Source organism: Macaca thibetana, chromosome 8, assembly GCF_024542745.1.
Source record: "Macaca thibetana thibetana isolate TM-01 chromosome 8, ASM2454274v1, whole genome shotgun sequence".
NCBI lineage: Eukaryota > Metazoa > Chordata > Mammalia > Primates > Cercopithecidae > Macaca > Macaca thibetana.
Genome location: NC_065585.1, coordinates 111,895,121 through 111,907,056, shown reverse-complemented (window position 1 = coordinate 111,907,056; position 11,936 = coordinate 111,895,121). Strand labels below are relative to the sequence as shown.

At 35.7% G+C, this 11,936-nt stretch overlaps 1 long non-coding RNA gene across 1 annotated transcript; it reads left to right on the top strand.

Moving 5' to 3' along the window:
* Window positions 1-1,669: 1,669 nt before the first annotated feature.
* LOC126961822 (uncharacterized) lies at window positions 1,670-6,702 on the top strand. The gene is made up of 3 exons (XR_007728431.1): window positions 1,670-1,747; window positions 3,928-4,119; window positions 6,620-6,702. It is a non-coding gene; the product is annotated as an uncharacterized LOC126961822 (long non-coding RNA).
* The last annotated feature ends 5,234 nt before the right edge of the window (window positions 6,703-11,936 follow it).

The following is an 11,936-nucleotide window of genomic DNA, read 5'->3' as shown; positions in this document are numbered from 1 at the left end:
AGTATTATGTTGGCTATTGTAGGCCTTTTGCCCTTCTATAGACTTCAGGATGAGTTTGTTGATATCTACAAAATAGATTCCTAGGAATTGGATTGGATTCCTTTGGCTCTAGAGATAAAATTGGGAAAAATTGACATCTTGACAATATTGGACATTCCAATCCATGAACATAATTTTTTTATTAATTTATTTTTATATGTTCTTTTTTCATCAGAGCATTGTAGTTTTCCACTTATACATATTTTGTTAGATTTATCCCTGAGTATTTCTTTTCTTTATTTTTTTTTCTCTTTCTATTTTTGGTGCAGTGGCAAATGGTATTATTTTAAAATTTCAAATTCCAATTGTTCATTGATGATATGTAGGACAGCAATTTACTTTTAAATACTGACAATGTATCCTGGATCCACTTATTTCCAAATATATTTAGATTTCTCTTTAGATATCTTTCATGACTCATGGCTTATTCTAAAGTATGCTGCTTGATTCTCAAATATCTAGGGATTTTCCAGCTATTTTTCTGTTACTGATTTCTAGCTTAATTCCACTGTGGTCTAAAAACATACTTTGCGTGATTTTTATTCTTTTACCTATGTTAATGTGTGTTTTATGGCTCACAATGTAGTCTGTCTTGGTGAATGCTCCAAGTTTTAGAAGATTATGCATTCTGCTGTTGTACATTGGATGGAATATTCTATAAATATCAATTAGATCAAGTTGATTGATAATGATTGATACTTCAGATAATCTATAGTCTTATTGATTTTTCTCTCTGCTTTTCCTACTAATTACTGAATAGAAGTGTTGCAGTCTCTATAATGGAGTATTTGTCTATTTATCCTTTCAGGTTTTTCAGTTTTTGCCTTTCATGTTTTGATGCTCTGTTGTTAGGTGAATATACCTTCACAAAGACATTGGAGAACTGATTCCTTTATCATTATGCAGTGCTCCTTTTTACCCCTGCTTATTTTATTTGTTTTGAAATTTGCTTAGTCCGACATTAATATAGCTGCTCCAGCTTTCTATTGATACATGTCAGCATTGTATATTCTTCTTCATCCCTTTACTTTTAATCTGAGTCTTTTTAAATTTAAAGTGGATTACTTATAGACAACATAGATTGTATCTTAATGTGTTATCAACCCTGAAAATCTCTTTTATCTGGTGTATTTAGACCAGTTTGTTACGCTTAAAGTGATGGTTATTTATATATTTAGATTTACAGGTACCATGCTTATAACTATTTTCTATCTGTTGCCCTTATTCTTTGTTTCTTCTTTCCCCTCTTTTTCTGCCTTCTATGTTTTTAACTGGGCATTTTATATGATTCCATTTTATCCCTTCTCTTAGCATATCAATTATACTTTTAAAGAATTTGAGATTGCTCTAGAGTTTACAATATATGTTTTAACTAATATAAGTCTAACTTCACGAAACAGTATGCCACTTCATGTAGAGTGTAGTTGCCTTATAATACAATATTATTTCCCATTCTTCCCTCCTGTCCCTTTTGATATTGTTGTCATTTATTTTACTGATCTATATGCTGTAATTACTTAATACGTTGCTATCATTAAACAGTCATCTATTAGTCCACTTAAGTATAAGAAAAATAAAATATTTTGTTTTACCTTAATTTATTCTCTCATTTCTCTCTCTTTCCTTGTAGATCCATGTTTCTGAACCACATCATTGTCCTTCTGCCTGAAGAACTTCTTTAAACATTTCTTACTAACTATGTCTGCAGGTGATGAATTACCTCAGTTTTTGTTTGTCTTATAAAGTGTTTATTTCTCTCCTAATTTTGAAGTGTCATTTTGCTAGATATAGAATTCTAAGTTGGTGGAATTTTTTTCTTTCAACACTTTAAATATTCACTCCATTTTTTTTCATTCAATTCTTTTCTTGCTTGCATGGTTTCTGAGAAGTCCACTGTAATTCTTATTTTTGTTCCTCTACAGGTAATATGTTTTTTCCTCTGGTTACTTTTAAGGTTTTCTCTGTTTTTGGTTTTCTGCAGTTTGAATATGATACGTGCAGGGGTGGTTTTTTGAAGGTGGGGGTGAGGGTTGCTATATTAGCCCATTTTCACGCTGCTGATAAAGACATACCTGAGACTGGGCAATTTACAAAAGAAAGGGGCTCAAATGGACTTACAGTTTCACATGGCTGGGGAAGCCTCACAATCATGTTGAAAGGCCAGGAGGAGCAAGTCACATCTTACATGGATGGCAGCAGGCAAAGAGAGAGCTCGTGCAGGAAAACTCCCCCTTATAATAACCATCAGATCTTGTGAGACTTACTATCACGAGAACAGCATGGGAAAGACCTGCCTCCATGATTCGATTACAGGTCCCTCCCACAGCATGTGGGAATACAAGATGAAATTTGGGTGGGAACACAGCCAAACCATATCAGTTACTTACGCTATTTGGTGTTCTCTGAGCTTTCTGGTTCTGTTTCAGTTTCTGTCATTATTTTTGGAAAGTTTTCAGCCATTATTACATCTAATACTTCTTCTGCTTCATTTTTTCCTTCTTCTACTGATGTTACACCTTTTGAAATTGTCCTATAGTTCTTGGATGTCCTGTTTTGTTGGGTTCATTTCCCTCTTTCTTTTTTTTTATCTTTGCATTTCAGTTTGAGAAGTTTCTATTGCCTTATCATCAAGCTCACTGATTTTTTCCTTGGCTATGTCCTGCCTACTGATGACCTCATCAAGGGCATCCTTTACTTCTATTACTACGTTTTTGATTTCTAGCACCTCCTTTTGAGTCTTTCTTAGAGTTTCCATCTATCTCCTTACATTACCCATTTTTTTTTTGAGGTGGAGTCTCACTCAGTCGCCCAGGCTGGAGTGCAGTGGCGCAATCTCTGCTCACTGCAAGCTCCGTCTCCTGGGTTTATGCCATTCTCCTACCTCAGCCTCCCACGTAGCTGGGACTACAGGCGCCCGCCACCAGCCTGGCTAATTTTTTGCATTTTTTTTAGTAGAGACGGAGTTTCACCGTGTTAGCCAGGATGGTCTTGGTCTCCTGACCTCGTGATCTGCCCGCCTTGGCCTCCCAAAGTGTTGGGATTACAGGTGTGAGCCACCGCGCCTGGCCACATTACCCATTTTTATATGTTGTCTATCTTTTTCTGTTAGAACCCTTAACATACTAATCATAGTTATTTTAAATTCCCCATCTGATAATTCCCACATCTGTGTCACATCTGAGTCTGACTCTGATGATTGGTTTGTCTCTTCAGACTGTTTTGCTTGTCTTTTGGTATTCCTCATAGTATTGTATTGAAAACTAGACATTGTGTTATGTACTAGGGGCTGAGGTAAATATGTTTTCAGTGAGAAAATTTATGTTAATATGGGTTTAATGTTGCTGTAGCTATAGCTGCCACAGATTTCAGAACCCTTCAGTGTCCTTGTTTTTGCCTCTACCCTTGAGGGATTCCTACATTCTCTTCTTCAGAGAAAGTCAGTGTCTTGTAGCTCTTTTGTATGTAATCAATTATTATTACACTGGAGCTCTGATGGTATGGTGGTAAAAGGTGGGGAAGAAGAGCAGTCTGTATATAATGTTAAAATTAAGTCTCAGTGTTTTGGTGAGGGGGAATGGTTTGTGTCTTTTGGCTATGACCATCAGCACTGTCTTCCCAGTGGTATAGCTTTTTTTCTTTTCTTTCTGCTCCCTTCTCCCTTCCTTGGATGCAGTCTTCCTAGTCCATTTCCTTAAAACCCTGGCTCCTGTTGATTATTTTTTCCTCTGAGGTGAGATAGGAAAGCTAGAAGGGCTTGGAGTGGGTGGAATGACCTTCCCCCATGTAACATAAGCTCAAAAAATGCCTCTTCTCTTAAATAGTAGGCCTTTATTTCAAAGAAGGGTCAGATATTACTTTACAATTATTACTCTTTCCCTCTCCCTGCAGAGGCATGATGGGATGATTATCTGTTGGGGTTCCTGGAGATAAAGCTCCTGAATATTTAGGGGTCTGCCTCAGACCTCAGCCATCAAGGAGTTTCTCATGCTCATGCTAGTCCACACTCAGTCTCCAGCAATTTACTAAAATAATTACTTAAGTGTTCCTACCAGATGATGGCTCAAGAAGTTTAAGTTTCAGGTAAGTAGATCTTAGCTGTGCCTCTGTGTAAATGCCTGTCTCTCCAGATTTGGGGGTGTTGATTTACGCTGAAACTTCAATTTCCTTATGGGTCCAGGAAAAGTCATTGGTTTACAAATTTTTCTTGCTGTAGACAGAAGTGATAATATCCTAGCCCTTTACCTGCAGCCGAACCTGGAAATTTCTTTGTTTTTAAAGTTCTTCATACGGTTTCACAAATGATTTGCTAAGTTTATGCCTATATACTTACTCTCCTTGTTGCTATTGCAGATGAAGTTTTCTCTACCATTATAATCTTTAACAGGTTTGCTTGTTTAAATGAGGTTGCTGATTTCACCATATTATTTTTATATTCTGCAACTTCACTGAATCCTTTCATGGGTAACCCTTCTTTTATCATTGATTCTCTAAAGTTTTTAAGGCATACTAATAGGTTTGTTCAAAAGTAATTGTGGTTTTTGCTGTTACTTTTAATTGCAAAAACCGCAATTACTTTTGCACCAACCAAATATCATTGCCAGTAGCAATAATTTTACTCCTTCTTTACCAATTCTTGTACCTTTAATTGGTTTCTCTTCTCTAATTGCATTAGGTAATACCTCTGATACAATGGTGTATAGTCATAGGATGGTGGTCATCCTTGTCTTATTTATAACCTTAATGAAAATGATTCTGATATTTTCCAATTTAGTAAGATATTGGCTTAGGAAATCTATCTAACTTATCATGTTAAGAAAGAAATTTTAAGTTTCTTTTTTTTGAGTGTTTTCACCAGGAATCAGTATTGAATTTCCTCAGAGGATTTTTTATTATCTATGGAGATACATAAATATTTTTCTTTGATTTAATAATGTGGATTATAATACCAATGGGTTATCTAATATTGGACCAACTTTGCATTCTGAAATAAATTCCACTTAGGCATGTTGTATTAATTTCACAATGTATAGGATTTTGTTTGCTAATGTTTTACTTGGTATTTTTATATCAATATCCATAAACATATTGCTCTGTAGGTTTTTTTGTATTTTTAAAAATTTAGATTTAGGTATTAGTGTAGTACTTGCTTCTTAAAAATTAGGAGCTTTTTCTTCATCTTTAATGTTCTAGAACACTCTATGAAATGTTGGAAATATCAAATCTTTGATGATTTGTTAGAGTTTTCTTCTAAAGTTATCTGGGCAAGGTGCTTTTTTGGTGATGTAGTTTCCTAATAGCTTACTTTTTATCTTCTATGGAAAATGTTGTCTATCTATAACTGAGTCAAATATCATTTATTTTATTGCCCTAAGAAATTATCCATTTCCTGTGTTTTCAAAGCTATTTGCATAGAGGTCTGCAAAATAGTCACGGTGTTTTAAATTTTTGATTCAGTGGTTGTTTCCCGTTGTCATCTTCTATTTTTTATGTTATAATTTCTCCCCTATTTTATTAATTTCTTCAAACCTACAGGAGTTTGATTTCCATGGCAAAAGATTTATAAAATCTGAAGAGAAACCAGAGTAGAGGAGTTTGATTAATAAGTCTACTGTTTTTCTATTTTTAATTGATTAATTTCTACTTTTATCTTTATTTTATGCTCCTTTGTGCTTTTGTTTTGCTTTTTTTATTGTTTTTTGAGCTTGGTTTTTAATTTCTTAATTTCATTAAATTTTTTTATTGGAAATATTTATTTAGTTCTATGAATTTTCCTCTAAATACTAATTTCAATACATCTTTCCATTATTTTTTTTTTCAGAAATTTTGTCATGTAAGTTTGTATTTTCCCTTTAGGTAGAATGTTTTCCAATAAACATTTTTTCTTAAAATGTGCATGGAAGAGGGTTTTTGCTCTTTGATTCTGTTAACAATTTCTAGTTTTTATTGCATTACGATATTTATTTGTTGTGATATTTCTACTTTATGAAACTTATGATTTTTTTTGTGACTTAACATTTGATTATGTTTTGTAAACGTTTTATTGCACTTGAGAAGAGGTGTATTATTTACCCTTATATGGCTGTAAATTTCGTATATGCTTACAAAGTTTGGTGTATGGTTATAAAATCTCCCTTGTACATGCTGTCTAGATCTTGTAACTCTTTAGTATTAAGTTGTGACTTTTAACATTTTTGTTATATTTAATTTTTTTGGATTGAATTCTAGTTTGGCTGATAGCAGATCACGTTTCCTGATTTCTTATTGTTTCCATTGACTTTAATATTTTGTTCATCTCTTAATTTTAGATTTTCTGATTCACCTTGTTTTATGTGTGTTTTTTGTATGTAGCATATAGTTACATCTTGCTCTGTGTACCAAACTGAAAATCCTTTGCTTTTATTAATAGTTTACCCCATTTTATTTATATTTATATTTAGCCCGTTTATATTTATATTTATATGGTTGCAACTTTTATTTTAAACCCTGACACAGTAGTTTATAGTTATGTATATTTTATTTGCTATGTTTCTTTCTCTCTCTCTGTATAATGAGTCTTTTTTGCCTTTTATCGTTTTTCTAGGTATGCTTTTGCTTACCACAACACTGGCCAGCAGGGTAAGACCATGAGAAACCATGCATGGGGATTTGGTGTTTATTCTTTTTGTTACTTACAGTTATCATGAAGTTTGGGTATTCTCTATGTTCAGCTTATGCTGAGGGCATAATTTGTGCAGTTTTGTTTTTCTTATTATTTCTCTTTATTGCTTTTAGTTGTAGACAGGAACCTGGACAGTTGCTGTTTTCCTCAATGACCTAGAATTCTGACTTCTAGAAATCATAATAATATTTCCCACTGTAGTCTGACATGCCAAATGTAGCTGTAGCAGTAATTAAATTGGTGGGGGATGTTTGTAATTGGGTTTACAGCTTTTGGGAAATGACATGGGCTGGATTAAAGACCACAGGAAACCCAGAAGGTTTTTATTCTGCTATACTAGTAAAACTGCCATTAATTTGGACTGGTCAAAATTCTGAAAGCCATATGGAACCTGAACTTTCTACAGGCAAGAAACAGGCTGAGAAAGTTGTTCAAATGGTATATTTTTTCATGTTCTCTTCAAAAATGGCCAAATAAGGTGATGGAAAAACAAGGATTCCAAGAACATGGAGCCAAGGGCTGTGGAAAACAACTGACTGAGAAGCCATTCCCAGGAAGCCAAACCGGGGCATTATCAAGAAATATTCATCCTAAAAATAGACCCACCATCCAGTGGGATTGCAGAATTGCTATGTACCAGTGAGTACAATGTGCCTCCTATCTTTCCCCTTTGTGAATGGCTGTGTTTATTGTGACTATTTTGCCTGATTTCGCCTGATTTCACCACTATATGATGATTTGTATTTTAATTCATAGGCCTCTAGATCAAGACGAGCCATATCTATACTTGTGGTGGAGAGCGTGTTGTTCTGCCTAGATACCCCTCAGGAATGAAGGACTTATTTTCTCACCTGCTGGAGTGCTCACTAAAGATAGTCCTTAGTTGTCATCCCTCTTTGGACATTTCCAATGGCTTATTTCCCAAGGTCATATATTCTTACAGGGACAGCTCTGATTCACCTTGGTCATGAAGTTCTAGCCGTTTATACCCAACTTGGCACAATTATGAGGGGTCACTGAAAGCTGTGGAATTTCTTTTGGGTTACCTGGGTGTTTCTTGGAACTGAACCACAGATCAACATCTCCATCTGTCTAATCCTTCTTTTATTTTCTGTAAGAGTTTGTCTCAAGAGTACTCCCAAATAATTATAGTGTGTGCTAATTTGTTTCTCAGAATATACCTTCCAGGGAACCTAATCTGCATCAAGTCCTGATATATGTCTACCACAAGTTGCTGAATCTTAAACTTGATGCTCTATGGGATGAGATGTTTTGGAGAGTCTTGTGAGTGTCACCACTAGCAATGTATCTCAGCATGTATGGGGAAATGAATAATTGTCGTCATGAGAAAAGACTATGGTAGATGGTAAAGACGGCTCCATTTTTTTCACTGCTCCCTATGCTCATGTCTTTTGCCATCTTACTTTGCAGTGTTCCTCTATTCTGACTCAGTACATGACCATGTAACTTGCTTTGTCCTAGGAGGAAGTAGAAGTGGCAGTGTGCTAATACAAAACTAAGCCTCAGAATGTCTGATATATTTGCTTTTTGTGTTGGCTTTTTTTTTTTTTTTTTTTTTTTTTTTTTTTGCTTTTTCATTTTTGCACTTTAGCCTGCTGGGAACTGGGAAGCAGAAGGAATATAGCCAAGCCATCAAGATCATCCAAACTGAGGCCAGCATCAAGGAGCTAGACGCCTATAAATGCAGATATATGAGCAAGTTCTGCTAAGATCAGTAGGGCTCCCAACTGACTACTCCAGACATAATTAGAACTTACTGCTGTGTACTACTGTAATACGTTTTGTGGTTGTTTATTACACAGCATTATCATAGTAATAGACATGGGGTACAAGGGAAGAAAAAATTATGATGTGTGTGGATGCACCCTTGGTCTATAAAGGTATGAAGATACCTAGATGAGTAATATAAGGATCAGAGTATTGGTAACATTGAGGAGAGAGAGAGGATTGGTGTCTGGAACAAGGCTTATGAAGAGCTGCTCAAGTGGCTGAAAAAGTTATATTTCTTAAATTGGGTGGTGCTTACAAGGGTGGTAGTCATTCATTTAGCTACACATTTTTAAATGTATATTTTCTCTACTTATTTTATAGTGAAAAGGTTAAAATAATTTTTTTAAATTACACAATTCAAGGCTTTAGCTTTATAGCAGGAGAAATACATATCCTAGAGAGGTTAAGAGGAACAAATGGAAGTTAGCAACAGAACAAGGATTAGCATCCAGACCGAACATTATGTGAAAAATGAGAAAAATAATATCAATAAAAGGAAGTGACATTTTCATAGAGAAGGATACAGGGTTGGATGTAGTGGCTGATATTTGTAATCTCAGCATTTCGGGAGGTTGAGGTGGGAGGATCACTTGAGGCCAAGAGTTTGAGACTAGCCTGGGCCACATAGTGAGACCCTGTCTCTACAAAAAATTTTTTTTTAAAGTAGCTGGGTGTGGTGGCATGCAACTGTAGTCTTAGCTACTTGGGTGGCTAAAACATGAAGATTGCTTGAACACAGGAATTTGAGGTTGTAGTAGACTGTGATCATGCCACTGCACTTCAGCCTGGGCAAACAGAACAACATCTTACGTCTACGGAAAGACAGAGAGAAGGATACAGAAATAATGAGATATGGAAAATTGCAGACTACAGGTGTTAAAATGTTTTTTATCAGGGGAGCATATGAAATCCTTTTCTGAAATTTTCAAGAAAATCATGTTTTTGAAATGATAGAAGGTATCCCTTTTATCATTTTGAGAGTTTCTATTAGGAAATGGTTGTTAAGCATCACAATTCTGTGTCTCCCTATCTAAACACTTTCTATACTCACCAAGTAGATAGATTCACATGATCCATGTATGCAGAATCTTATTGACAGAAATGGACTTTGACCTAGAAAATTTTCCATCTTCTTTGCCCAGGCTTCCAGGATCTGGACACCATGAATGATTCTTTTAGCCTTAGATGATGTATTCAGAAACCCCTCTTTTACATTATAAATACATGGCTCATCTTAGAAAAATTCTTATAGTAAGCCTAGATTCTACCAGAACATGTATATCTTATTTGCTAACTGCAAATTGTATACTAGACAGTTGTTACCAGTGGTGTTCTCAAGTCTGTCTAGTGAGCACCTCAAATACATTTTATGAACAAATATCAGAAGTTACTGCACAAAATTGCAGAGCCATTTGGTTCTGCAATCTTTAAGATTCTTCTTTGGAAGAATCAAATATTTTACTTAAATTCTCCCCTACCTTCTATTCCCTTTCCATATATTTTTATATTTTGTTATTATCAGAGTTGAATGATATCAATCAGGAGTATCTACTAAAATTATTAGTGATCCTAAATAATTAGTGTGAATATACAAATTCAGAAGGTTCCATTGGTATTTTTACAGTTTACCATGACTCAGGTTAAACATCACCAGGTGTGGACTCTTAGAGTCTATGTAGCTGGTCCATTTGCCCTATGTTAAAATGAAGGAAACAACTGGTACCCCCAAAATGTGGAAGGACTTGCCTAAGCTTGTTAGGGGCTCATCCAGACCTGGAAAGAAGCTACCTTATGATAGGCCAGTCCTCTTCAATTTACTAGTCAGGCTCTCATTAACTTTGAGAGAGAAGATGAGAAAATTTATCTTTACAATTAAAATGGTGTCTTAATAAAAACAATGTGTTTCCAGAATTTCCCTTAGGGGAGGGTTGGGGAGAGAATATGGCAACGGAGGTGGCTTAGGTGCTTGTTTTGAAATTGCACTTGCAACGTAAGATAAGGTTTTTACTTAGATTGGGGGTGGAGTGGGGTGGAGTAGCAAAATACCTCTTGGCTTCTGTACTGATTAAGACTAATTATTATTATTATTATTATTATTATTATTATTATTACAGGGTCTTACTGTGTCTCCCAAGCTGAGCGCAGTGGCACAATCAGGGCTCACTGCAGCCTCAAACTCCCGGGCTCAAGCAATTCTTCTACCTCAACCACCCGAGAAGCTGGGACTACAGGTGTACACCATCACACCCAGCTAATATTTTTATATTTTTTGCAGAGACAATGTCTCACTATGTTGTCCAGGCTGGTCTCGAACTCCTAGACTCAAGCAGTCCTCCTGCCTCAACCTCCCAAAGTGCTGGGATTTTAGGCATGAGTCACCATGCCCGACCAAGAGTAATTATTTTTGGAACCTGTTTTAAAATGTGTTAGCATTCTCAATAATCTTTAGAATGTTGTATAGACTATACATGAAGATTCAAAACATTTCTGAAAATATTCTATTTTTAGCCAGTTTGCATTTAAGTACTTTAAAAAGGGGGCATTTCATCACAGACAATGCTAGGCATATTTACTTTACTATATCTATGGCTCTATGTTTTTTAACACTGTGTAATTTACTCTTTTCTAATAGTATAGAAGGAGGTTATGACTCTTAAGTAGGCAATTTGAGAAAAGAAAATATCTAAATGCTGCTCTTTAGGGATAAACTGATAATAACACCAAAGTGTTATTAAAGAAACCCAAAGAAGTTACATATATACCTGCTTTTTTTCCTTTTCTTTCTTTCTTTTTTTCGTTTCTTTTCCCTTCCTTCCTTCCTTCCTTCCTTCCTTCCTTCCTTCCTTCCTTCCTTCCTTCCTTCCTTTCTTTTCTTTTCTTTCTTTTCCCTTCCTTCCTTCCTTCCCTCCCTCCCTCCTCCTTTCTTTCCTTCCTTCCTTCCTTCCTTCCTTCCTTCCTTCCTTCCTTCCTTCCTTCCTTCCTTCCTTCCTTCCTTTCCTCCTTTCTTTCTTTCTTTCTTTCTTTCTTTCTTTCTTTCTTTCTTTCTTTCTTTCTTTCTTTCTTTCTTTCTTTCTTTCTTTCTTTCTTTCTTTCTTTCTTTCTTTCTTTCTTTCTGTCTCTGTCTTTCTTTCTTTCTTTCTTTCTTTCTGTCTTTCTGTCTGTCTTTCTTTCTTTCTGTCTTTCTGTCTTTCTTTCTTTCTGTGGCAGGATCTTGGCTCACTGCAACCTCTGCCTCCCAGGTTCAAGCAATTCTCCAGCTTCAGCCTCCCTAGTAGCTAGGATTACAGGTGCGCACCACCATGCCTGGCTAATTTTTGTATTTTTAGTAGAGACAGCGTTTCACCATGTTGGCCAGGCTGGTCTCAAACTCCTGACTTCGTGATCTGCCTGCCTTGGCCTCCCAAACTGTTGGAATTACAGGTGTGAGCCACCGTGCCCGGCCCCATGT